General features: G+C 41.4%; 2 long non-coding RNA genes across 3 annotated transcripts; both read left to right on the top strand.

The window, feature by feature from the left end:
* The first annotated feature begins 140 nt into the window (after positions 1–140).
* LOC121399061 lies at positions 141–4821 on the top strand. Its single transcript, XR_005964721.1, has 4 exons — positions 141–250; positions 1776–1918; positions 4520–4696; positions 4790–4821. It is a non-coding gene; the product is annotated as an uncharacterized LOC121399061 (long non-coding RNA).
* Positions 4822–4826: 5 nt separating this feature from the next.
* On the top strand, positions 4827–26272 carry LOC108705339. Of its 2 annotated transcripts, none has more exons than XR_005964720.1 (6): positions 4827–4947; positions 5180–5290; positions 7654–7781; positions 14837–14955; positions 16646–16759; positions 26034–26272. It is a non-coding gene; the product is annotated as an uncharacterized LOC108705339 (long non-coding RNA). The 2 variants fall into 2 exon arrangements; XR_005964719.1 differs by having other exon boundaries at positions 7654–7898.
* The last annotated feature ends 1624 nt before the right edge of the window (positions 26273–27896 follow it).

Raw genomic sequence — 27896 nt, 5'->3', positions numbered from 1 at the left:
GTTTTACTCTTACTGTGATACATTCAAGTGTTACTAAACCCTGAGTTTATTTTATTAATTATTTTTCTTCTCTTCTCCAGCTTTTTGATGCGTGGATGTACCAGCAGGTGCACTGAGCATTCAGCCTCATACCATGATGATGAATGGTGGGAGAATGCAAAGAATACATATTATAAACAAACTCTCCGGCCCAGTGTGATAATGCTTGGTGGAGCAGCCGTACCTGCAGTAGGACTGGTGTCACTCACAGGTACTGAACCTTTCAGTGTTTCTTTATTGCAAGCCATTTTTTTACTCCCTCCCCCTCTCTAGTAAAATAGACAGACCAATACCAGGAATAAAGATACACACAGCGACATGGAAGTTAATTAAATATGTAATAATTTATTTATTATTGATAAAAATGAAAAACTACGCTTTTTGATCCTGAGGAAGGCAAAAAACCTCTGAGAAACTAGAGGAAAAATTCCTTCCTGACTCCTTAAGGGCAATCGGATTTGCTCCCAGGATCAACGCGTCATATATAATTAAGGAAAATAAGGGTAAGGGAAACAGAAAGGAATATGGCAACATACACATGAGCACCTTTTAGGCTGCTGGTGAACTCTGCATTCTGTTCCATTCCTTTGGAAATCACACAGCCTGCAGACCCGGCTTCTACAGTCTGAGTGATGGAGTGAAAAAGAATGCAGGGTCTACCGAGTGGCTTAAGGGGACTTCTGTCTATGAAACCATATTTTATATGGAAAGGGAAGGCACCGCTGGTGTAACTGATTTAAAGGGGGGGGTCACCGCTGGTGGTATGGTGGAAGGATAAGAATAGAAAGCAATATGGCAGCATACACATGAGCGTCATTAAGCTGCTTGGTGAATGCTGCATTCTATTCCATTCCATTAAACCTCAGGCGCTCACAGACCCCGGCGTCTGCACAAGGGATGGAGTGAAAAAGAATGCAGGGTCTACCGAGTGGCTTAAGGGGGCTTCTGTCTATGAAACCATATTTTATATGGAAAGGGTAGGCAAAGCTGGTGTAACTGATTTAAGGGGGGAGGTCACCGGTGGTGGTATTAGGGTGGAAGGAAAAAAAATACAAAGCAATATGGCAGCATACACATGAGCATCATTAAGCTGCTTGGTGAATGCTGCATTCTATTCCATTCCATTTCACCCAGGCAGCCCACAGACCCCGGCGTCTGCACACTGAGGGATGGAGTGAAAAGTAATGTAGTGTCTACCGAGTGGCTTAATGGTGTTCCAGTTCATGATACCATATTTTATATGGAAAGGGAAGGCAACTCTGGTCTAACTATTATTGAAAGGGGATGGTCACCGCTGGTGGTATTATGGAGGAAGGATAAGATATAGAAAGCAATATGGTAGCATACACATGAGCATCATTAAGCTGCTTGGTGAATGCTGCATTCTATTCCATTCCATTAAACCCCAGGCAGCCCACAGACCCCGGCGTCTGCACACTGAGGGATGGAGTGAAAAGGAATGCTGTGTCTACCGAGTGGCTTAAGTGCGCTCCTGTTTATGATACCATATTTTAGTTTGAAGTAGGGGAGCACCGCTGGGGGAGCTATGGTGGTAAAAGGAGGTTCAACTCTGGTGGAGCTGTGGTGGAAGGAGGAGGGGCACCGCTGGTGGAGGTGGAAGGAGGAGGGGCACTGCTGGTTGAGCTGTGGTGCAAGTGGGGGGCACCGCCGGTCCTACTGCAGAGGAAGGAAGGAAAAATAATCAAGATCTCACGCTGGTGATTTTGGCATTGCAGGTTGATCCTGGAGCTCTACATTGCGGTATAATCGAAGTCCCTAAAGGCTTCCGCAATCTCCTTTTCCATGGCCAAGGAACCCTCGGAGGGAGGAGTTAGAACTAGATGTTGATCTTTATCCTCGGAAAGTCTAACATCCTCAGGTATGAACGGGGGCTGCATTCTTCTCTCTAGCAAAGCCATCCAGTCAATGCTCTGGTTAATAGACAATATAAAAACATTTATTATTAATTGTTACTTAGCATACTTAAACTTTTATTTTATTTAAAATATGTTTGATTAGCATATAAACATTGGGAGTTCATCTGTACCTTTAGGGCTAGTCCACACGAGGAGATTCCGCGAGATTTTTTCTCCTGGCTACTAATTCCCTCGTCTTTTGAGCGACTATCTCCCCGAACTGCCTCAGCGGGTTTCCCTATAGGCTACAATGAAAAGTCGCCTGCGCTAAATGCCACACGGCGATTGCGTTTTCAATAGTCGCCCAAAAGTTGCCTCAGTGCCGAATCTCCACGTGTGGCCTTACCCTTAGTTCATTTCTGTAGCTACCAAAAGTTGACTGAAAGATGAACTTACTCGAAAGAAATAATGATGCATAACATCACATGCATCTTCTTTCACTTGAGCCCAGCCGCTTCAGTGGGTCCCGCTGTAAGAGCTACAAAGAAGAGAATGACCTTAGAAACATTAGCAGATAATCTCTGTTGCAGCGCTGTGTGACAGTTAATGGCTATAAAAGGCTAATACACAGTTAGACTGCACAAATTGAAAGGAAATGATTTAAGGGATGCAAGGATAGTGCTACCTGTTCATGAATTACTGGTTGGACCACAGCTTGCGCCCTTAACTTACTGAGTAACTTACCCCTGATATTAAGTTGACGGCATCCGCTGCCAGGAACTTCGGGACGACTAAACCAGTAGATGGTCTCAGCATTGGTTTCTACAATGTGGAACATAAGAAAGTTCTACTGTTACAATAGTTTATAGAAACTAATCAGTTGTAAGTGGCTAAGAAGGCTTCAAAACCTGTTTGCTACATACATTAAAGGGGTTTGTAAGGTTAGATTGTAGTGGGCATATTTTAGCATACCATTTATATTCCCTACAAATGCAATCAATGCAAAAATGCTGCCACACAAACAACTTATTGCTCTGTGCCATATGTGACTAATATAGCTAATTCTTGATGTTATTAAGTTAATAAACAGTTGCCTATTCCGTCCAGTTATTAAGGTTTCTACTTACCTCCCCAACTAGCATTTCGTATATTACATGCCCCAGAGACCACCAGTCGACAGATCTTGAGTATGGCTCCCTGGCGAGGACTTCTGGTGCCATGCTAGCCAAAAGATCCTTTCAGGCTACTTGTTTCCGCCCCTTCATAGCCAATTCTGAAAAAAAACAGTTATTGTAAGTAAACGGATGACATTGGGGCTTATTTATCTGTATCGACTCAGTTTAATAATGTTTAGTTTGATAATGAAACTGGGTAAAATATTGTCTGTGAAAAAAAGTTTTCAATATAGTCAGCCAAAAAATGTAATCCATAATAGCTGAGTAAACCGATGTCTAAGGTACACAGCCAGAACACAAATCACTATGTTGCGTCTCTCTCTAACTTTTAGCCAGTTGGCCACTAGTTGCTGGGCCATATTAGACACATACAGTAACTGTTCAGCTTTCTTTTCATCCTGACCTGCATGCTCAGCAAACAAACTGAACATTAAGTGATACTAATCAATGGGGGATATGCCTAACAGTTTGGCACCCTCAGTGATTTCCACCTTTTCTTTCCTCCTTTAATCTGCTCTGCTAAAGTATAACTTAGTAGGAAAAAGTTCACTCTCACTTTCTCATAATATGAAACTACAAATGTCAGTCACTTCATGAACCTCAATAACATTATGTGAAACTGAACCTTTTGATTTGTTAGTTTATGAGAATCCTTACCCGTCTTTGCTCAGCCCAAAATCAGCCAGTTTAACATATCCGCTGCTGTCTAAAAGTAGGTTTTCCTGGCTTGAGATCTCTGTGGTAAAACAACAGCAAAAGTTAGCAAAGTACAACATATCTGGGACACTGTGACAAAAGGGGAAATATTAGTGATGTAACGTGAATAATAACAATTAATTATGTAAAATATAAGGATATTATAAGTCACTAAGTAGATCATGGCCTTTTTAAAAGCACAAGGCTGAAGTTCTCTGCTCTTGTGGTCATGCTCCTACAGGGGATATTAATATTGGCTTCTGTTCTTTGTCTGATATGTTTAGCAGTAATGCTCCCTTACATTTTATATTGCAAAATGTTTCATGTACATGAAAATAATAAATATACTTACCGGTGTATGATGTCATTTTCATGTAAATATGAAATGGCCATCAGCGTGCAAGCAGCATAGAACCTGCAAAGGAGAATCCCATCATTAGGTTTATTGAATACATAGTCATATATTTGTTAGTGTAGTGTATCTCCTGTCTAAATATTACTGGCTCGCTGTAAGTCAAGAGACCCACTTACTATCATGGTATGTTCTTGCATGCAGCTCCGCTTAAATACAATATGTTATATATTTCCAAATAATGATGTTTTCTTACATCCTCTTGCCTTTGTCAGATAACAAGGAGCCAGACCCTGTATACTACTTACTTACTGTATGAATGGCACCCGCATGACTCTAGGTAAAGGTTTAATTTGTACTTACATAGCTCTTGGTTGTTCAAATGCACCTTCCCTCTGCAGGTAGCTCTTTAAGCAGCCGCCAGCAACGTACTCCATCAGAAAGAATAGATGGTATTCTGACTGGAACGTGGCGTGGATATCCACAACGAAAGGGTGGTCAGCAACGGCGAAAGCAACCCGTTTCTCTAGCAAGATCCTGAATATTAAAAGCATTCATTGTCAGAACAAGGGACATGGGTAAGTAACAAAAGCCAACCATGCTAAAATGATCATTTCCATAAACTGACCTTTCAATGCCCCTTGAGGAGGTGATGCTCTCCCTTTTTCAAGATTTTCAGGGCATAGGATCTTTTGGTTGCCGCCGTGTTCAACAAGGAGAACCTGGAATAAGAGAGAATCTCAGGAAATGCAGGAAGATACATGCAGAACATCCATACCCCTTTCAGAGAGCTGCAAGAATCGATCCATACTTGCCCCAGCATTGCAAGGTAACAGAACTAACTGTTTAGCCACTGTTCTTGCATGTGCCAATAGTCATCCTAATATGGATTAAGTTTAATATTACCTTGGCAAATCCGCCCTCGCCTAGGAAACCACGTTGGTTGAAGTCTTGCAGTCTGTAGTTGGTCAACTGCAAAGCTCTGAAAAAGAAATACCCAACATGAAACTCATTTTTATTTCAAATGAAATGTTAATAGTCATAATAATCATCATGTGCAGGTTGCATCTTACTGTGGGTCCTTTGTCACTGCCAGTGGACATCCTTCTGCTGCATCAGGTGGAGTTGGGCTGATGTTTTCTTCATCCACAGATATCTCACTATAAGGAAAAGTAAGTTTGTTATTTTGCGTTTCTATTTACCCTTAGCCGATTCATTCTCCATAATCCTCAATAGCACAGCACCCCATAGCCATAATTCATAGGTGCTTTGTGCTATTGAATTATGTATTGTGTAATCTCCCAGCCAAAGTGCAGGTGCATATTACCATCTATCCTCTTCTGTGCCAATCTAATACTTTACTTTAATCAGAAGAATAATCCTGTTATTGTGAAGATTTTATTTGATGATAGTATAGGGTAGGGATTTAATCTGGTCTCTAATAAACTCCACAATATCCTCACCTCTCCGATGGCTCTTCGGGTACCTCGTCTACCTCTGGCACTGGTTCTTCAGTGGATTCGTCATGATGATGCTGCAAACCAAGGACAATTGTGCAATGAATGAATGTGGCAATCACATGGATATGATAAAAGCAATGTTTATGTTCTGGCCAAGAAATGAATGGCATCAGTATAAAATACTCACTTGGAAAGAATCACTGGCAGGTTCTGAAACGACCTGAACCTCTTCTGCGCTGACCTCTTCTGCGCTGACCTCTTCTGCTAGGAGGTTTAACACCAGTGTCACTAGCAGTCTCCACTGCTGCATCTAAAGAGACAGTAAATAAACATAGTGAATGAATTTTCAAATATAAAAACTTTCTTGAACCTAAGGCTTAAGGATGTTTCTTGATTTGGTAAGATGCTATTAATAATCAGTTGTTTGAAAAGTACATGCAAAAGCCATACAATTCATCTATAGTTCTGTGGGGCTTACTTTAATTTCCCATGAAGGGGTAGTGGATGGGATGACACACGTTACCCCATATAATGCCAATAGAAAAGAGGCTAGAGCCTGTTGTGACTCACCTGGAACATGCTCTGCTTCCCTCCGAACTATCTCCTCATTGAGCTTGAGGAGAGAGGAGTAAAGGGCTTTCAGCCTCTTCTCACTGCTCTTCCTCAGCTCCTTCATCAGGGCTCTGGTCTTTCTGTCCTTGGTGGCATGGTACAGATTTTCGGCCCCTGCTGCCATCTTCATCTCCTTCTGGATGACTCTCACCAACTCCTCCTTCATTTCTGAAAGAGAGACACCTACCTGGGGCTCACAAGCATCAAGAGACTGTTTGATGTTGACAGTCTATAGAGAATGGGAAACAATTAATAAACAATGGTTAAGTGCCTGTCACCCATTCCAATTAGAAGAAAAAAGTTTCCTCCTATTGGTTTGGAATGTTTTTTTTTTACAGTTGAATTCTCTCCCTGAATCAGTGGTACAGGCTGACATTAGATAGCTTTAAAGGAGAAGGAAAGTTAAAAAAAATAACCTCCCTCTTTCTCTTTGCCATTATCCCCCCTCCTGAAACGCCGCATTGAGAATTGCAATGGCTTTACAGTTTTGTGCACTTCCATTCCAAAATTTTTCTATAGTGTAAACTTCCATTGTCAAATTGCCTCCCTGCGCTTTGTCTCTAGTGCGGATGCACTTCTTCCGTGACCCTGTGGTGTAACCAAACAAGCACGCATATGTCGCTACACAGTGATAAGCATTGGTGTCGCATCTATAGTGCACATTCTTTGAATAAGCCTGTAAGTGCCACAATATGTTTTACAGACCCGAACGCTGGGTATATTTGCGTGTCCTCTGTTCCTGTGCTCGCTTCAAAGCTTCCCTTTGTTACCAGGCAAAGGGGAACATCAATCAAGGTGGAGTAAATGCAGGTAGAGAGAGTTTAGGGATGACGAATGGGCAGATCACGTGACCTAAACGTCATCTCTTCTCGGGAAGACAGGAGATCATAGTGCGATTGCGCAGGGCCACTCTTAGACGGATTGCGCATGCGTGTGCCCTGATTAGAAGGATTTATGGACTGGAGCAAAGACATCCGTTTCTGTGCAGCTCGCCACTTATTTGAAAAACGATTACAGCGCAAGAATGAATGAAAAACGGAATGAAGAAATGCTTGCTGGTAATAATATTTATATTTTATGGCCAGTAATTAAAGCTTTATTTTATTTTAGACTTTCCTTCTTTAAGAAGGAGTTGGATGGCTTTTTAGCAAGTGAATGAATACAGGGTTATGGAAGATAGCCATAGTTCCAGGAACTAGACCAATCGCCATTTTGGTGTCAGGAAGGAATGTTTTTCCCCCTCTGAGGCAAATTGAAGAGGCTTCAAATGGGGTTTTTTGCCTTCCTCTGGATCAACTGGCGAAAAAAGTCAAAAGGTTGAACTTGATGGATGTGTGTCTTTTTTCAACCTAACTTACTATGAAACATGATATTTGTCATGAACATCAGAAAACTGTTTGTCAAATGGGTTTATGAAATATTTCTTATAATCTGAGGAATTTTCTTTTCTATCTGTTGGTAAGGTCTCTAATCGTCAGGCATGAAGCGTCAGCTTGATATTTCCATCTGCCTTACCTCAGAATGCCGGTGCCGACGCAAGATGTTAGAATGTCCGGCACCCATCTTGACGCTCCTGTATGAGAAAAAAAAGGTTGGTGTAAGTGGCTGCTTCAGTGGAGATAAAGAATACAACTGTTTGTAGCTGCTGGTAAACTACAAGCTCAAGACAAGCACCTCTCTGTAACCTCACTGCTACACATCTGAGCAGGTAGGGAAGTTGATATGGGCAAAGTAGTCATTTTATGACATCTTCACACTTCTTATCCCCATTGGTTTAAACCAAGTACTAGTATTATTTATTTTCAGCCCATTATTTTCTATTCATGTACTAATTTTATTTCCAAACTGGTGTGTGGTTGTTATGGTAATTAAACTATAGCAACTAAACAGCAGCTGCAAAAGTCTTTGAGTGGCCAAACAAAACATTTCAACTCTTCCTTTTTCCTGTTTAAATTTTTCCTTATTCTCATTTATAATTACACATTGTAATAATGCCACCTACATTAGATACATTTATATCCCTTAAGAGGGATATAAATGAGCTGGAGAGAGTGCAGAGACTAAGTGCAACTAAATTGGTTAGAGGGACGGAAGACTTAAATTATGAGGGTAGACTGTCAAGGTTGGGGTTGTTTTCTCTGGAAAAAAGGCGCTTGCGAGGGGACATGATTACACTTTACAAGTACATTAGAGGACATTATAGACAAATAGCAGGGGACCTTTTTACCCATAAAGTGGATCACTTTACCAGAGGCCACCCCTTTAGACTAGAAGAAAAGAACTTTCATTTGAAGCAACGTAGGGGGTTCTTTACAGTCAGGATAGTGAGGTTGTGGAATGCACTGCCGGGTGATGTTGTGATGGCTGATTCAGTTAATGCCTTTAAGAATGGCTTGGATGATTTTTTGGACAGACATAATATCAAAGGCTATTGTGATACTAAACTCTATAGTTAGTATAGGTATGGGTATATAGAATTTAATTAAAAGTAGGGAGGGGTGAATGTATGGATGCTGGGTTTTCATTTGGAGGGGTTGAACTTGATGGATTTTGTCTTTTTTCAACCCGATTTAACTATGTACACCTAACTAACTATGTAACATGGCCAGCTAGTGTTATTTGGGGTATGTGCTTATTTGCTGCAGGTTTACCCCTGGAATTGTAGAAAGCTAAGTCCTGCCCTGGGGTCTCTAAGCCCCTGGCTCACAAATGTTTGGGAATATTGAATAATGTCTGGATCTAAAACTATATTGAGCAACATGGCAATGTCTACAGCCAAGAGTGATACCTTACACATATTATAGGGGGGAATAATGCTGCCAAGAAAAGGTAGTTAGAATTGTATTGTATAATGTCATGATCTGGGCTGGCTTGTGATAAGACTACAGATCCCATCATGCATTGAGATTCATTTGTCCTATTAATGTAGAGATCGCTGCATGTACCCAATGTGCCTGCTTCCCATAACCAGCTGTGCTATGATTCGTGCTCCTGCACCATAACACAATAATTCCTAATGCTAGGCATTTGTTTCTTCTGACATTTGCTACTTTTGTTTCTATTGCAGCCCTTTCTAATATACAGTAGAACCCCCTTTTACATTTTTCAGGGGACCAGAAAAAAAGTATGTAAAATCAGGGAAATGTATTAGGCATAAAATACAGGTGGGACCACAAAATAACAATGTAAAATAAGGGAAAACTTGAAATCAGAGCATTTAAAGTGGGGGTTCTACTGTATCATCCACACTAGTGCTGATGCTAGTGACAGTTGCTTTTAACAGTTGCTTTTGACAGTTGGTAGGATGAGTGGGACCCTAGACGTCAAGTCACAGTTGACATTTATAACTAAAGAGAGGCTTAATAAAAGTTCAAAAGTATCAATAAATATACAAGGAACATGAAATACACATTGCCTTAGAGTTACAACTCATAGGGGATGCTGGGAATTGTAGTTCAGCTGTATCTAGAGAAGCACAGGTTTAGCTTTAGGGTCAGTGAGGTTTTGCTAGCAGTTACACAAAAAGGTTAAGCTTGATGGACGTGTGTCTTTTTTCAGCCTCATCTACTTTGTAAAACATTTTACAGAAGGGAAATGCAGGATCTTTACCTTCCTCCAGATGATCCTCAATGGGTTGGGCAAGTTGTAGTTATCCTTCTGCCTTTGATGTAAAATTAAAAAAATGGTCTTCAAGTCGTTGACAATTCAATGAAAAACTCTAAAAAATCTCGAAAAATCGCAAATCGCTTTATGGGGAGAGAAAAATAGAGAGGAGAAGTTGTGAGCTGAGCCCTCTCTGCCATATATATCTGTATATACTGGGTTTTCCCTTTCACTATTTTTCCCAATTGTACTGCACTACTGAATATGCTTGCCCCTCTATAAATAACCAGTCACACAAATCAGTAGCAGATTTAATAGAATGAAGCTGATTAGGAGAGATACAAAAGGTTGGTGCAATCAAGGACCCTGGACACCCCTGCCACCCAAGTGTGGGTGATCCTGGTTACCAAATGGACATGTAGGGGGGACTTTACAGAGTAATAGCTAAAAACCCTTTTTGGGTGTGGGTGATTGACATAGCAATGAATTGTTGTGATTGGGATTCTTATGTTGGCCATACACAGGCAGGCATACATACAATAGCAGGCAATGGGGGTCAATTTGAGAGCTTTGGTACCAGGGGTAGTTTTGGGTGGTTTGTCCTCACTCCCCTAAGCTTCCATAAATCATTTGGGGCAAACCATCCCTAATTCTCCTTTTGTAATATGTCATCTCCCCCCCCCAGATTCTGTAGTAGTTCCACTTACCTCTGAATCCTGAACGGAAATAACTGCCATCCATACCTGAGCCCTCAAGTTAACTTCCCTGGCAACTTTCATCCAATCAGAGCTTCCCTGAGAGTGATGTCATACTGAGCTAAGTCATGGCACCCCAGTCACTGGCAGCCAATCACTTGCTCAGGTACATATGTGACATGTGACCAGTCAAACTTGTGCTTAATGAAACAGAATCAACCCCAAACCTAAGCAGCTTTAGAAGCAGGGCCATCATGAAAACTCATGGGGCCCCTGACTAGACTCCCCAATCTCCACTGATGGTTGTCCTGCTTAGATCTCCTCTGTCTGGTGACCCACCAGATGTTAACTGAACTACAACTCAGCTACTGCTTGTCACAGGGAATGCTGGGACTTGTAGTCTGGCAATGGCTGGACAACTACAAGTATCATCACCAAGTTAGTCAGAAGTATTCTATTAGGGATTAGATTTTTTATTTGACAGCTCTGTATGTTTTACTTGTAATAGGCTTCATGTTGCTAAGGCTCTCACCTCATAGCAACCAGGGAATGGCTTTAATAGTCATAGCTAGACATAGTATCCTTGGAAGTTTGCAGGTTTCCAGTTTATATGCAGCTGTGATCACATGGCTAGAGACTGGGATTAGATTTGCAGCCACTGCATTTTTGCATTTTGATTCTCAGAGTCACTGGCCCCCAGTTTCCCTCAGTGCACTCTCATGTCTATATTTAGGGCTGTTGGTATTTGATGGGATGTAGGGCCGATCTTAACAAATGCGGGGCGCAATTGGGGCAACTTTGGCAGAGCCAGTAACATTTTCTAGTAGACTTTATGTATGATGATCCAAATTACAGAAAGATCTGTTATCTAGAAAACCACAGGTCCCGAGCCTTTTGAAAATTTTAGTAGGGAGAGATGGTGCCTATAGTAACAGTGGGATAATAGTCTCTGGGAAGGAAGTGTGACTGTGGGATAGCAGGTATAGTAGGGAGAGATGGTGCCTATAGTAACAGTGGGATAATAGTCTCTGGGAAGGGAGTGTGACTGTGGGATATCAGGTATAGTAGGGAGAGATGGTGCCTATAGTAACAGTGGGATAATAGTCTCTGGGAAGGGAGTGTGACTGTGGGATAGCAGGTATAGTAGGGAGAGATGGTGCCTATAGTAGCAGTGGGATAATGGCTCTGGAACTATATGAGGGCAATTTACTGCCATTTTTTCTTTTGCATATCTAATGTTGTGTGCATTTAAGTTTAAAAAAATCTCTGCTTTATAGTGTACTTTATGTGGCCCTTAATGCCCACAGCCTTTCCTGGTGCTTATTTTGGGGTTTTCTATGGAGAAGTGAGGTATGAGTGGCTTAGGGAATGGTTTGCTTTTCCACATTGGCTGTAAATATTTAAATATTCATTATATATATATGTATATGTGTATAATATATATATATATATATATATATATATATATATATATATATATATATATATATATATATGTGTGTGTATATATATATATATATATATATATATATATACTCAAGAAAGATGCTGCTGCACACCAGGGTTTATTGTGAAAAAGTTAGTCCTTTATTTGATCGACGTTTCGGTCCTCACCTTGGACCTTTATCAAGATACATCAACAGACAAGTGAAAATAATTTATAGACTCACCCACCATACACCCACCACCAAGCCACGCCCCTGTTGCAGGTGTGTGTGATAATCATTAAGTGAACCTTCAATCAACTGACATGTGATTTCCAAAAAGTTTTTTTTTAGGGCTGTAAGAAAATACAAAATACACATTATTATATAAATATTTTAAAGTGCTACCTATTAAAAAAGGCTAAGACACAAGACTTAAGTTACATAATAATTTAGAAGCCTGTTGCTACTATCTATTATCAAGAAAGGGAGAAAAAGAGCAGTATTCACCACACATGTCATTTATATTATATCTTGCCCCTGCGGTTTGACCTATGTTGGTAAAACCCAGAACACTTTAAGAGAAAGAATGGGAAATCACAGGTCCTCTATCAAAAGAGCATTTGAGTTGGGTAACTCAGACCTTCCCCTATCTAAACACTTTTTGTTGAAAGGCCATAGATTTGCCCACTTTGAGATTTATGGGCATTGATTTAGTGCCTGAACCAAGTAGGGGTGGTGACTGGGACCGTATGTTACTACAAAAAGAAGTTTATTGGATAAAAACATTGGATACTGTGGCCCCAAGAGGATTAAATGAATACTGCTCTTTTTCTCCCTTTCTTGATAATAGATAGTAGCAACAGGCTTCTAAATTATTATGTAACTTAAGTCTTGTGTCTTAGCCTTTTTTAATAGGATATATTTTTTGCCACCGCGTTTGGTTTTAACATTTATATGACATGCTTTAAATGTTTTTTAACATTTTATTGGTTTTATAGGTAGCACTTTAAAATATTTATATAATAATGTGTATTTTGTATTTTCTTACAGCCCTAAAAAAAACTTTTTGGAAATCACATGTCAGTTGATTGAAGGTTCACTTAATGATTATCACACACACCTGCAACAGGGGCGTGGCTTGGTGGTGGGTGTATGGTGGGTGAGTCTATAAATTATTTTCACTTGTCTGTTGATGTATCTTGATAAAGGTCCAAGGTGAGGACCGAAACGTCGATCAAATAAAGGACTAACTTTTTCACAATAAACCCTGGTGTGCAGCAGCATCTTTCTTGAGTGAATATTGCATCTCTGTATTGCACCCAGGTATGTAACTCCTTATGTGTGTGCCCTAGCCTTCCGTTGCATATATATATATATATATATATATATATATATATATATATATATATATATACACACATATATATATATATACATACACACACACACACACACACACACACACACACACACATTTATACACATATATATATACACACACACAAACACATATACACACACACACATATATATATATACACACACATATATATAAACACACACACACACATATATATATAAACACACACACACACATTTATACACACACACATATACACACACACACACACATACACACACATATATACACACACACACACATATACACACACACATATACACACACATATATAGGCTACAGGGCAGTAGTAGGCAATCTGTGCATGTGACCCCAGGGTGAGATATCACACAGAATTAGTGCAAAGGAGAAACAGTGATGTCTGGGAGATTAGAGGCTTTTTATCCCAGTGCCATATACCTTTAAATTGTTGGCTTGCCTTTCAAATTGGATTGGAGGGAGTTAATATTCAGCTCCAGGAGGAGCCGAGTCTGACGCCTGTTCAGAGACTCACTCAGAGTCGGAGCTGTAATGTAGTATTACAGATGGTGGCAACGGTCTCATGATGGGTCTCACGGGGCCCAATTGCGCTCAATCGGCCTAAGACCGGGCCTGATGGGATGTACACTGGGCCCTCTTTTCTCCTGGGACTCCCGAGGGTCTGTTTCCCCTATTAACCCCCCTGCCAGTAGCATACAGCTTTGGGGTAATGGCAAAGAGGGTGGTTCTGTATCAGCCAATAACAAGTGAGCTACATGTGACACAGAACCAAGGCCACCATCATATCTCATGGGGTCCCTGATTGGACTTCCCCCATTCCTACTCATGATGGCCTTGCTGAGATCTCCTCTGGTGGCCTGCCAGTCGTGAAATGAGCTACACCTCAGCTACTGGTTATTATAAAGAATTCTGGGAATTGTAGTTTAGCAATGGTCAGTGAGACACAGCTATAAGATCACTGAGGCAGATAGAAGTATTCTATTGGGAAAATAATTTTTTAGTTGACTACAGATCTTCATTTCACTTTAATAGTTCTCTGGTTTCTAAGGTCTCTCTCCCTAGCAACCAGGCAGTGGCTTTAATAGGCTTTGCATGGTGCAGTGTCCCTGGAAGCTTGCAGCCAATTGGCAGTTCTGTATCTGGTGCTGCCACCTGGCCTGTAAAGTTGGTATTTGATGCCAATGTTATTAATAGAAAAGGCAATGTCTATAGGAAGGATTTTTTCCACCAAAATGATCCACAGAGCAAGGATTATGATTCAGTTTTATACTTAATCTTATTTTGTTAGAGGTTCACTCCCTTTGGCCCGCTATTCTCCTGGGCCTCTTGAGGTGGCAGGGTCTCTGCCAATCGACTTTTTTATTCTATTAAACCTGTTACTGATTATTTCTGGTTATTTATAAGGAAGCAAACATGTTCAGTAGCGCAGTACAATGTGGGAGCGATACAGAAAGGGAACTGCTTTATATTCTATTCAGCGTCCAGCTCATGAGTGTCTTTTCTATGTTTATTGTCTCCAAAGAAAGTCAAATATTCCCCATAATCCTCGGCGATAAAGAAGACGATTAATCAAGAACTGAGACTGACGTCTAGAAATAAACAGCAACCGTCCAATTTCATTTTTTGGGTATCTTGATGCAGGTAAGTATTCAGCCTCTTTGCCTAAATCATACCTACCTACCTGAACCTTGTATTTCTCCCATTGCTAATGGTTGGCAGTTGATGGTGGAAAAACACACTGGCCCATTAAATGAGAGTTCACTCTGGTTGCAGGTATGGCAGAGGGCACCCCCAAGAGGAAAAATGTGATTTGCGAGTAGTGAAATTACGGAGCTGTTACCTTCTATTAGAGCTGTGCTGGAGTAAAGTAGGGATGGGCAACCTATGGCTGACCAGATGGGGAACTACAGCTTTCTGTATCTTACTATTTGTAATAGGCATTTGGGGACATATTGGGAATTCACGGATATCCAAGTGGGTCACATGTTGCTTATGTCTGATTTAGCCTTATGGCTCCATGTATATCCTATATCCTTGAGCTAGAATATATATAAGGAGCTGTTGTCCTCATGGGAACATACCAGCTGCATGCCACAAACATAAATCTCTCACTGTCTTTCATTTACCTGCTCATTTTGTTTTATAACCACATATGCAGGTAAATGCCACCATATCACATTCTCCTCTAGAGTCTTGTCTTGCTTATGAGCACGCAAGGGCATAGCTTTGCAGGAGGAGGAGGGAGTTATTCTTCCACTGTATAGAGCACTGGTGAGGTCCTATCTAGAATTTGCCGTATAGTTTTTATCTGCAGTTCTCAAACGGGATATTATTGAATTAGAGAGGGTACAGAAGGGCAACTAAGCTGGTATGTAAAATCGTAGCTATGAGGAGAGAATGGCCAAATTGGGGATCTTCACTTAAGGGGTGATATAACTATGTATATATATATATATATATATATATATATATATATATATATATATATATATATATATATATATATATATATATATATATAGGGGATCATATAATAATGACTATAATGCTTTATATACCAGTAGGTGGTGCAAGGTCACCCATTCAGATTAGAAGAGAGGAGTTTCCGCCTTAATATTCGGAAGGGGTTTTTACAGTTAGAGCTGTGAAGATGTGGAATTCTCTCCCTGAATCAGTGGTACAGGCTGATACATTAGATAGCTTTAAGAAGGGGTTGGATGGCTTTTTAGCAAGTGAGGGAATACAGGGTTATGGAAGATAGCTCATAGTACAAGTTGATCCAGGGACAATGTGTAATGTGTCAGTTGGTCTGACAGGATTTGTAAAACCTTTTCCTCATATGGTTGGGGGATAGTGATGCCCCTGAAGAGTGAGAGCGTTATGGGCCCAGCCAACCCATGCTCTCATGAGAGTTTGTATTTTTGAGCCAGTATGTTGGGTTTATTGGAGGAATGCTATGGAGTATAAAGTTGGTATTTGATGCCAATGTTATTAATAGAAAAGGCAATGTCTATAGGAAGGATTTTTTCCACTAAAATGATCCACAGAGCAAGGATTATGATTCAGTTCTATACTTAAGCTTATTTTGTTAGAGGTTCACTCCCTTTGGCCCGCTATTCTCCTGGGCCTCTTGAGGTGGCAGGGACTCTGCCAATCTGCTTCTTCATTCTATTAAACCTGTTACTGGTTATTTCTGGTTATTTATATGGAAGCAAACATGTTCAGTTGCGCAGTACAATTTGGGAGAGATGCAAAAAGGGAACTGCTTTATATTCTATTCAGGGTCCAGCTCATGAGTGTCTTTTCTCTGTTTTATTGTCTCCATAAAAAGTCATATTTTCCCAATAATCCTCGGCGACAAAGAAGACGATTAATCAAGAACTGAGACTGACGTCTAGAAATAAACAGCAACCATCCAATTTCATTTTTCGGTTTCTTGATGCAGGTAAGTATTCAGTCTCTTTGTCTAAATGATACCTACCTACCTGCTGGCTGATCTAGAGGAAGGTGAAACCCCCATCTGAACCTTGTATTTCTCCCATTGCTAAAAGTCAATCAACCCTTTCTTGAAGCTGCCTAATATGTGCCAGAACAGCTGCTTCAGGGAGAGAGAATCCCATAACTTCACACTTTAATAAGCTATTTTTTTTTTACTTTAAGATGGAACTCCCTTTCTAATCTGAATGGATCCCTTAAATCTTCTGGAAGGATCTACTGGTGAATAAAGCTTCATGCTGTTTTCACCCAGTTGTATGTTTCTGCCTCCCATTGAGGTTGCTGGATGAATAAGAACCAAAACCTTAATCACACCAACATACCCAAAGCCTTAAGGCACCCCCATTCCATAGCTTTGGGTAGAATGCAGAGCTTATATAGTTATTTGGTAACTATGAGAAACAGTATATATATATATAGATATATATATATATATATATATATATATAGATATATATATATATAGATATAGATATAGATATATAGATATATATATAGATATATTATATATAAAGGCTGTGGCACACACTTACTAGAGGAAGGGCCCAGGTGCTATTCAGAGAAAAAAATGTATATCCATATAGAAAGCTGAAGCACACTGGGATTTGTCAAAATAAAACTTAATTGATTGTATCGATGTTTTGGTCCGCACAGGGACCTTTATCAAGATAGAGTCTTGATAAAGGTCCCTGTGCGGACCAAAACGTCGATCCAATAAAGTAAGTTTTATTTTGACATCCCAGTGTGCTTCAGCTTTCTATATGGATATATATATTTATATATCTATCAGAGATGCCCATTTTATAGTCCCACAACTGTTTCTTAACTACAGTTTCTTGTGATAATCACCCAAGGTCACTGCCTGAGGGATATTACAGTGCTGGAGTTAAAGGGCACCTGTTAGGTAAAAATGTTATCTCCTACAAAAGGTGCGAGCTAATAGAGCCTGCATTCCGGTTGGGGATAACAGTAATTTTTGTTTAAAAAAAAATACCCCAGTTAGCGCTAGTCAACCCGCACTGGGAGGGAGCTCGGCAGCATCCTCTGCTCAAACATGATCACGTCCGACCTCTCCAGCCCAAAGTAGTTGTGTTCCTCAAAGAACTTCTGTGGGACCCAAAGTGAACTTGGTCTTTGTGATATACCTAGGGGGAGAAGAGGTCTCATCCCTTCATAGAACTGAGAGCAAACCCACTAAGGCCCTGCTGGCTTTCACTCTAGCCCAGAGGCCATGAGCAGCTTTCTGCGCTGCAGAGCTGACAGAATCCCACCCAGCTTACCAAGGCACGGTGCAGGTGACGCCATGCTACTCATTGACCAGCTGCACCCAGGGGATCCACTCTGCCTGCATCTGGTACAGGGTTTTAGCACTGGGCAAGCCGACAATGGGGTACGTCACCCACAGACGTAGGACACCTTTTTCTGGGCAATCTGATGGAACCCTGGGGGGGTCAAAGAATGTATTTCCCTTGGATATCCTTACACCATTCCCTATGGGGGCACACAGTATATATACAGCGGCATTCTGCTCCCCCCATAATATGAAAATGTAACAATACAAGGAAATGGGGGGGGTGCCAGGTGTTGTGTATTGGGGTGCTGCCTACAGACAGAGCTGGATTGTGCATTATATAGAGCCGTGTCCTGCCAGGTTTGCCAGCTCTCCCACCCTTCATCAATTAACCCTTTCCTAACTAGGACAATTCTCTCTTTGTTAATGGAGTCTGTAACTGCCCAATGCCACTCTGTGACAGCTGTGGTTGAGCCGTTTTTCCAATTGCTAGTTATTAGGCGCCTGGCATGAAATAGAGCTTTAGCCACAAGCCTCCTGTAGGGTGCTGTCCCTAATATATATGAAGGCCGGTATTTTTTTCCTAGAAAAGGTGGCAACCCTATGTGCAACAGATCGGCTTTTAGAGCCCCACATCTAAGACATGTTGGTGATACACTGGGGTACATCTTATTTAACTTCTCTCTGGTGAGATATGCCCTGTGAACCATATATAATTGTAGTATTCTGTCTCTATAACTAATGGATATATGTGTAGGAGCCTGTATTGCCTCAGCCCATTGGGTGTCCGTTATATACCCCAGGTCATTTTCCCAGTCCTCTCTACTCTTGATGTTGCTGGCTGTATTGGATTTTACTAGCCTCCTATACAGGTTGGACAACACACCTTTCTGCCTTAGGTTTCACTAGATTCTCCAGTAGTATTGATGGAGCTAACCTGATAGGTTTGCTTCTGTCCCGTTGTTTTATTGCACTCCTGACTTGCATATACACCAGCCATTGTGATCTCGGCAAGTTATATTGTGCCTTGAGCTCAGTATATGTTTTTGGGGAGTTGTCCACCCATATATCCGATATAGGTGTAATCCCTAGGGTAATCCAACAGTTTGGTGGTTGAATTTTTCCGATTTGGGGGAATTGGGCATTGTGCCATAGAGGAGTTTGTGGGACCATGTGGGAGAAGTTCATTAGTGAATGAGCCTTTCGCAGCGCTCTCAGTTGAGTGGTGAGGATTAGGTTTGCATCTTTTGTCTTAGTTCCAATAACTGCAACCCACGGGAGGTTTGGGGTATTTGCCACTACAGCCCATAATTTATATAGTGGGGGTAGGGGGTTGGTTGTAGTGTTACAGCAACATGTGTAAATTGCGCTGCTAAGAAATAGTATAACATATTAGGCAGGGCTAATCCTCCTTTATTTTTAAGTCTCATAAGCGTCTGGAGACTTAGCCTAGACCTGGACTGTCCCATATAAAGCTTCTCAGTGTTGTGTCAATTATCACAAAAGTTTTAGCTGAGACCCATACCAGGGAATTCCACAACGGATAAAGCAGTTTAGGCATGACAAACATTTTTTCAGCTGTATCTTTCCTACCGGCACCATTGGTAAGCTTTTCCAAATTAAATTTTTTTTCTCTTAAACAGCTGATTTGATTGTCTACATTGTGTTTGAGGTATTGGCTATGGTCCTTTGTTACCTCACCCCTAGGTAGGTGAATTTGTCCACAACCTGCAGCCTACAGATAGCTGGTACCCAGTCATGTCCAGGGGGGTCTAGTAGGAACAACACCGATTTGGAAGGGCTAACTTTCAGGCCAGATATTTCCCCAAAGTTTTGGGTTATATCCAGCAGTGCTGTTAGAGATGGCCCCCTATCTCCTTCGTACACAAGAGTATCGTCCGCATAGAGTTGGATCTTTCCTCTAAGCCTCGGATATTGAAACCCACTATGCTAGTTGCTTGCCTAACTGCTTGGGTGAATGGGGGGGGGACAGAGGAGAGCCCTGTCTGGTCCCCCTCGCAAGCTTAAAAGGGGTTGTCAAGTTAAGGTTCATTCTCAACGAGGCTTGGGGGAGTGGTAAAGTAGTTGAACCAGTTTTTTGATAGATTGGGCCTATGCCAAAATGAGTGAGAGTTTTCCATAAATATGGCCACTCGACGGTGTCAAAGGCTTTAGCTTTATCCAGGGATGCTATAGCCCTTTGAACCCGGTTATCATGGTTGGCTGTGAGATTCAGGAATAGCCGTCTAATATTGAGTGCTACTGTTTTGCCTGGAATAAATCCAGTTTGGTCAGGGTTCATTAGCATGGTGATTACTTTACTAAGTCACTTGGCAGGTATTTTGGCCAGAATTTTGACATCTGCTGTGAGGAGGGAGATGGGTCTATATGACTCACACAGCTTCTGGTCCTTTCCTGACTTTGGCAGCAAGGCTATCGCTGTTTCATACATTGAGCCCGGCAGCCTCACCTTCCAGTGCTGCGTTAAAGGTTTCCAGGAGATGCGGTGACAGGGTTTTTACATGCCTTTTGTATACATCTATGGGAATCTCATCTGCCCCTGGAGCCTTACCATTAGGGAAGGACTCAATTGCCATTACAATTTCAGCTACTGTGATGTTTCATCCAGAAAAACCCTATATTGGGGAGTCAGTTTAGGGGTGTTCATACTGTCTAGAAAGTTGTCAATCTCAGAAAGCGGTTTTTGCAGCTTCGAGGAGTAAAGGTCTGTATAAAATTGCACCAGTGTTTGTTTAATGCCCTCAACATGAGTGATGGTATTGCCTGACATGTCCTGCAGTGCCGAAATTGCAGATGGGGATGAATTCTGTTTTGCTAAGTGAGCCAACATTTTTCCAGCTCTTTCCCCTTGTTCATATATTTGGGCCTTAGTAAACAACTGGTGCCTTTGAGCCTTTTGGGTCATATACTGATTGTACTCTTGCTGTTTTAATATTAAGAGTATTAAGGTTATTCCCTGTAGGGTGGAGGGCAACTTGCCTTGCTTTTTAAATGCAGATATCTCTGCCCCTAGATGGCCTCTTATAAAGGCATCCCAGACTGTGAGGGTTTCTGCGGTCCCAAAGTTAATGTTAAAGAAGTCGTGTATAGTAGCATCTAGTGTGGTTTCATTGTCTAATATTTTTAGCCAGACCAGGTTCAAAGACCATCTTGGTTTTCGAACCACACACTCCAGTTGGAGGACTATTTCTAAGGGTGCATGGTCAGAAATCCCCCTGGAGAGATACTGTGCTTTTGTAATTAATGGCAAGGTTGGGCTGTCCACCAGGGCTTAGTCGATTCTAGACAAAGACGTATGCGATTGTGAAAAACAGGAGTACTGTTTAGTTTTAAGGTGAAGATGCCTCCAAGCTTCTACCAGTTCCATCCCTTCTAGGATTCGCTGAAGGCCTTTGTCACCCCTGTGCACCGTTTGATCTGGCTTTACCATTTTGTTTTCCCATTGCAATTACCTTCGCATGTGGATATCTGGCCATACTCTGCGTTAGCTTAATTAGGCAATCCTCCTTAAATGGGGGAGGGACATATATATTCGCACGGATTAGTTCCACATTATTGATGAATCAATGTATGAAAATATACCTTCCCTTAATATCCGTCTCAATACTTTCCATCACAAAAGGGACTGTCTTGGATTAGAGAAGTACCGTAACTAGAGGGGGGCAGGCCCTGGCACTGACTGGATTAGAGTGGAAACACCTGAGAAATAACAGGAGTGGGTAGAGTGGTAAACCCACCCACGGCTTTTTTAATGCTAAGGTTTTTCCTCCAATCAAGTGGGTTTCTTGCAGGAAAGCTATCTTAACATTCTTTTGCTTCAGATAGTCCAGGACCAGCCTCCTTTTAATGGGGTAGTTGAGACCCCTCACATTTCAACTTATTGCAACGTATGACAAGTATAATTCAAGGAAGAAAAATCAGATCTCGAGCAGTAACTTAAACCATTGAACTTCCCACAAAACGTAACACTGCATTGGCTTTTTCAGTGTCCCATAGCCAGTCCCACCTGGGGGTAGAATTAATCCCAGAATTAACCAACAATTGTGTAGGTGTGGCGCTAATACCAGGTCCCATCTGTGGACTGTGAACAGGTAGTCTCGGTGGGGTAAGACTCCTCTCTTCAGGGCCAGTTGTGGGAAGTGTGCAGGGCCCAAATAGGGGAAAGGTGGCCTCGTCGTGATTGGCCTGCTTGGGACAAGACATATGGACAGCTATTAGTTGGCATCTCCATGAAGAAAAAACTGTGGGGCAATTGGATACAACTGTTCAGAGCACCATTGGGTTAGGATAAAGTACAGGCTGGGGATACTGTATTGAAAACATAGTTACCTCATGGCCCCAAGGATGCCATGGTAGGATATTACTGTAGTGCCGGAATGTTATGCGCCTCCATCCAGTTGCTCGCCTCCTGCGGGGACACAAAAAAGGTGCTGCTCCATTCAGAGTGATTCTCAATCTCGCTGGATACAACATAGCATAGATCATCTTTGCGGACCGTAGCCTCTTCTTCACCTCCAGAAATTTGGCCCTCTGCTTCTGTACCTCTGCAGAATAATCAGCATAGATTGAGCTGGTTGCTCCTTGATGCTTTAAGGCCGCCAGGTTATATGCCAAGGAGAGGATGGTGTCTCTGTATATGGCGATTAGGAGCCTGGCAATGAACGACCGAGGGGGTGCCCCCGGTGGCCCAGGTCTTGTTGGGATCAGGTGTGCTCTTTCTACAGCAAAGGTGGAGGAAAGGTTCACCCGGTCAAAGGTTGCAGCCAGCCAGTCCTCTATGAAGTGCTCCGGCTTGTCCCTTTAGTTCTCTTCGGAAATCCCACAATCCACATGTTGTTGCTGACATACGTTGTAGTTCCTGGATGTGCTGAGGTAGTGGGCCGCATGTATCCTCCAGGTCTCCTATGCGCTGCTCAGCTGCGGCAATACGCTCCCTGAGGTTTTGTAGATCCTGTTTAATTATAGACAGGTCGAGTTTTTATTTCATCGGTCTTAGCACTTATTAAGCTAGTGCATGTTTCCTTTGACTCTCTGATCTCCTGCAGTATCTCCTGCAACGTGGGTTCAGATGCCTGTTGTGGGGAGGGAGGAGAGGGAGGCCTGCTAGCAGAGTTGCGGTCGCCATCTTTATTTTCCTCACGTGCAAATTTATCCAGCCGCCCTGCTGCAGAGGAGGCCCGTTTCTGGGCTTTTATTCTGCCCCATAAGGATTTTCTGAGGTTGCTGCTGCAGGTGCAGCTGCAGCCGTTGTAGCAATGTTAAGTGCCCTGTAAAAACAGAATTATAGCGGCCCTGAGAGAGGAGCTCTACTCCATGCGTCTGGTCACATTGAGCATTTGATCATTTCTTCATTATTTTGATAATTTCAGCTTTCAAATCGGGATCACTGATGCCATATAAAACAAATGCTCTGTAAGGTGACAAATGTATTGTTTTTGCTACTTTTTATTACTCATCTTTCTAATCAGGCTTCTTCTATTCATATTCCAGGTTCTTTTACAAATCACTGCATGGTTGCTAGGGTAATGTGGATCCTGGCAATCAGATTGCTGAAATTACAAACTGAAGAGCTGCTTAATAAAAAACTAACTTAAAACCACAAATAATAAAAAATGAAAACCAATGCAAATTGTCTCTGAATATCACACTCTACATCATACCAAAACTTACAACTTCAAGTTCTTATTCTGGTCTCACATATTCAGTAGTTTGGCTATTAGTGGCCCAGGGGGAGCCCACAGGGGATTACCTTGTAGGGACTTTGTGTTCCCTTTCAATGGAAAAAGTGCTTGAGAGTTGTACTACACCAAAAGTGTCCTTAAAGGAACAGTAACACCATAAAATGAAAGGGTTTTAATGAAAATATCATATACTGTTGCCCTGCACTGGTAAAACTGCTGTGTTTGCTCTAGAAACGCTACTATAGTTCATATAAACAAGCTGCTGTGTAGCAATGGCGGAAATTGAAAAAAAAGGCTATATGGCACAGGATAAATAATGGATAACAGATACCATTAAGTTCTACAGAGCTTATCTGCTGTGTAACTTGAGCCTTTTCTCCTTTGAATGGTTGCCCCCATGATCCGGTTTCCAGATCCATAAAGCTCCGGATTACAGAAATGCCGTCTCCTATAGACTCCATTGGAATCAATTAATCCAAATTTTAAAATTAATTCCTTTTTCTCTGTATTAAAACAGTACCTTGTACTTGAGCCAAACTAAGATATAATTAATCATTATTGGAAGCAGAACCAGCCTATTGGGTTTATTTGGGGGCACATTTACTAAGCTCGAGTGAAGGATTCAAAGTAAAAAAATGTTGAATTTCAAAGTTTTTTTTTGGATACTTCGACCATCGAATAGGCTACTACAACCTTCGACTATGACTTCGACTCGAACGATTCAAACTAAAAATCGTTCGACTATTTGACCATTTGATAGTCGAAGTACTGTCTCTTTAAAAAAAACTTTGACTACATATTTCGCCTCTTTAAACCTACCGAGCTACAATGTTAGCCTATTTGGGACCTTCCCCATCAGTTTTCTAAGGTTTTTTTGATCGAAGGAATATCCTTCAATCAATTAAAATCCTTTGAATCGTTCGATTGAACGTTTTTTCCTTAGATCGTTTGATCGTAGGATTTGCGGTAAATCCTACGAATTCAAATTCGAGGGTTTATTAACCCTCAATATTCGACCCTTAGAAAATGTGCCCCTTAGTGTTTACATGATTTTGTAGTAGACTAAAGATCTGAAGATCCAAATTATGGAAAGACCCATTTTCCAGAAAACCCCAGGTTCCAAGCATACTGGATAAGAGGGCTCATACATGTACTAATAAAGTGCCATATTCCCCTCTCTTGTGTGCTTTATCCCAAGCACTAATCCCCATTACTAATCCCCATTACTGACCCAAGGCCAGGGTGAAAACTCCTTCATAAACAGGGTGAGGTATTTCCCAAGAGACCAAAATCCTATTTATTTTCTTTGGACCCTGCCCTATCAACAGTGGGTGGGGGTGTACTGATCGGGCACCTCTGCATAATCATTTTCCTTCACTTTTCACATGATAAGGGATTCCAGGGGACTCTTAGGACGTTTGTGCATTTGACGCCTGCATCAAGGTGCCTTTTGCCCCCCGGACTTTGCTTGATGTTCACCCCCAATGTTCTCTAATACTGTGTCTATGCAGGTAATTACACAAGTACACACAACAAAGCAGATGTAATTTATTGCTTGCTTTTCTTCTTCTTCATACAAATTAAAAAGAGAGCGCAAAAGAAACTGTACATTTAGTAGGAAGTCTGCCCTAACTCCAGTGCCCAGAAGGCAAATATAGGGGAAATATGATGCCTATGATTAAGGGATTGAGTCTCGAAACGCGTAGGGCTTGAGATCCCTGTGGGGTCTGTAATAAACCTGTCTTATCCTTGAATAGAGTGTCGTCTTTCCTTTGGTTTGGTGTGTGACAAGCGGTGGGGACGCTGCAGCCAGAGCACCAAGCAAGGAATACACGGAGCAGTGCAGGAGGGGTAAACTGGGAGCAGTCCAATTGGTGTATTCGTTGTTTAAATATAGGGGAAACCCACCCCCCTGTACTCCTGTAAGGATAGCGAACAGTGATCCCAAGGGTTGTATCTCCTGCAACAGAAAGACATTAAGACATTAATTTGGTTCCTCCGAACTGGGCCTCTCAAATAAATGGCCTTCACCAGACAGCAGGGCTAAGTGTATTTACATGTAAATCATGTAGTCATATGCCATAAGAATCACAGTAACATACCTACAGTAATGACATTGGTAGAACAGTTGCTAAACAGGCTAAATGGTTGGCTTGGCACAGTTCCTTCATGTAAACAGCAATACTTAGTTGTCGGTGTTTACGGTTTTCTTTTTTTTTTTCTTTGTATAGGTTCTTCTGTCAAATAAGAGAGGCTGAAAACTTGACGTGTCCCTTTTCTACTAACTAAAACCTGCCTAACTGCTTGGTGATGAAGACGATGAGCCCACCTGAAGCCTCTCCAATTCACCTTAGAGGAGGAGATAAATCCCTTCCTGACATTAAAGGTGGCAATGTGACCATTCTCTGAATTGATTTTTTATTTAGAGTTATTTTCTCCCTTGCTAAAAAGGTATCCAACCCTTTTTTAAAGTTATTTAGGGGCAGATTTATCAAGGGTCGAAGTGGATTCGAGGGAATTTTTGAAGTTCAAAAAGTTTGAATTTCAAAGTAATTTTTTGGATACTTCGAATCGAAGTAAAATTTTCGACCATTCGATAATTGAAGTACTGTCTCTTCATTACTTCGCCAAATGAAAGCTGCCGAAGTGCTATGTTAGCCTATGGGGACCTTCTAGAGCATTCTTCTACGTTTTTTAAAGTCGAAGTAAAATCATTTGATTCAAAGGATTCAATCTTTGGTTCAAATGATTTTACTTCGATTGCAGGATTGTGAAATTCAATGAAAAATCCTTCGACTTCAATATTCGAAGTCAAAGTATTTCAATTCGACAGTTGAATTTTGAAGTATTTACCACTTTGAAATTCGACCCTTGATAAATCTGCCCCTCAATGTAGCTCCATTTAACCTTTTGGTTCAGCACTCTTCCCCTTTTCTTCCTCAGATTACATTATGTGTTATTACTACCCCCCCCATTGTCACCTGTGGCTTTGAATCAAGACCTACTCTGCTCAGGTGCAACCTGGGCCTTAACATGTGGAATTGGGCGCACAGCATTCTGATTAAAACGTTACAATCCAACAAAAAGGAATGTTGTTCTTTTGGTATCAGCACTAGAATCCATGACAGTCACTCAATATTAAAAGAACTGAATCTCAACATTGATTCAGATGTCATCGAAAGTCTTCAGGAATTTTCCTGTATGAGCAACAGCAAGCAGGACCATCCTTCGTCATCATGACCTGGAGGTGGGCATTAAAAATACTGTTTCTATTTTTGCAGATGATACTAAACTGTGCAGAACTATAGGTTCCATGCAGGATGCTGCCAGTTTGCAGAGTGATTTGTCTATGTTGGGAAACTGGGCAGCAAACTGGAAAATGAGGTTCAATGTTGATCAATGCAAGGTTATGCACTTTGGCAAAAATAATATAAATACAAGTTATACACTAAACGGCAGAGTGTTGGGAGTTTCCTTAAATAAGAAGGATCTAGGGGTTTTTTGTAGTTAAGTTGTCTAATTCTGGGCAGTGTCATTCTGTGGCCACTTAAGCAAATAAAGTTCTGTCTTGCATAAAAAAGGGCATTAACTCAAGGGATGAAAACATAATTTTGCTTCTTTATAGGTCCCTGGTGAGGGCTCATCTGGAGTATGCAGTGCAGTTTTGGACTCCAGTCCTTAAGGGGGATATAAATGAGCTGGAGAGAGTGCAGAGACTAAGTGCAACTAAACTGGTTAGAGGGTTGGAAGACCATTGGGTAGACTGTCAAGGTTTTCTCTGGAAAAAGGGTGCTTGTGAGGGGGACATGATTACACTTTACAAGTACATTAGAGGATATTATAGACAAATAGCAGGGGACCTTTTTACCCATAAAGAGGATCACCGTACCAGAGGCCTCCCCTTCCGACTAGAAGAAAAGATCTTTTATTTGAGGCAACGTAGGTGGTTCTTTACAGTGAGGACAGTGAGGTTGTGGAATGCACTGCCGGGTGATGTTGTGTTGGCTGATTCAGTTAATGCCTTTACGGTGGCTTGGATGATTTCTTGTACAGGCATAATATAATTCAAAGGCTATTGTGATACAAAACTCTAT

Source organism: Xenopus laevis, chromosome 9_10S, assembly GCF_017654675.1.
Source record: "Xenopus laevis strain J_2021 chromosome 9_10S, Xenopus_laevis_v10.1, whole genome shotgun sequence".
Lineage (NCBI taxonomy): Eukaryota > Metazoa > Chordata > Amphibia > Anura > Pipidae > Xenopus > Xenopus laevis.
Note: the sequence above shows the minus strand (reverse complement) of the source record. Positions and strands in the feature narration are given on the sequence as shown.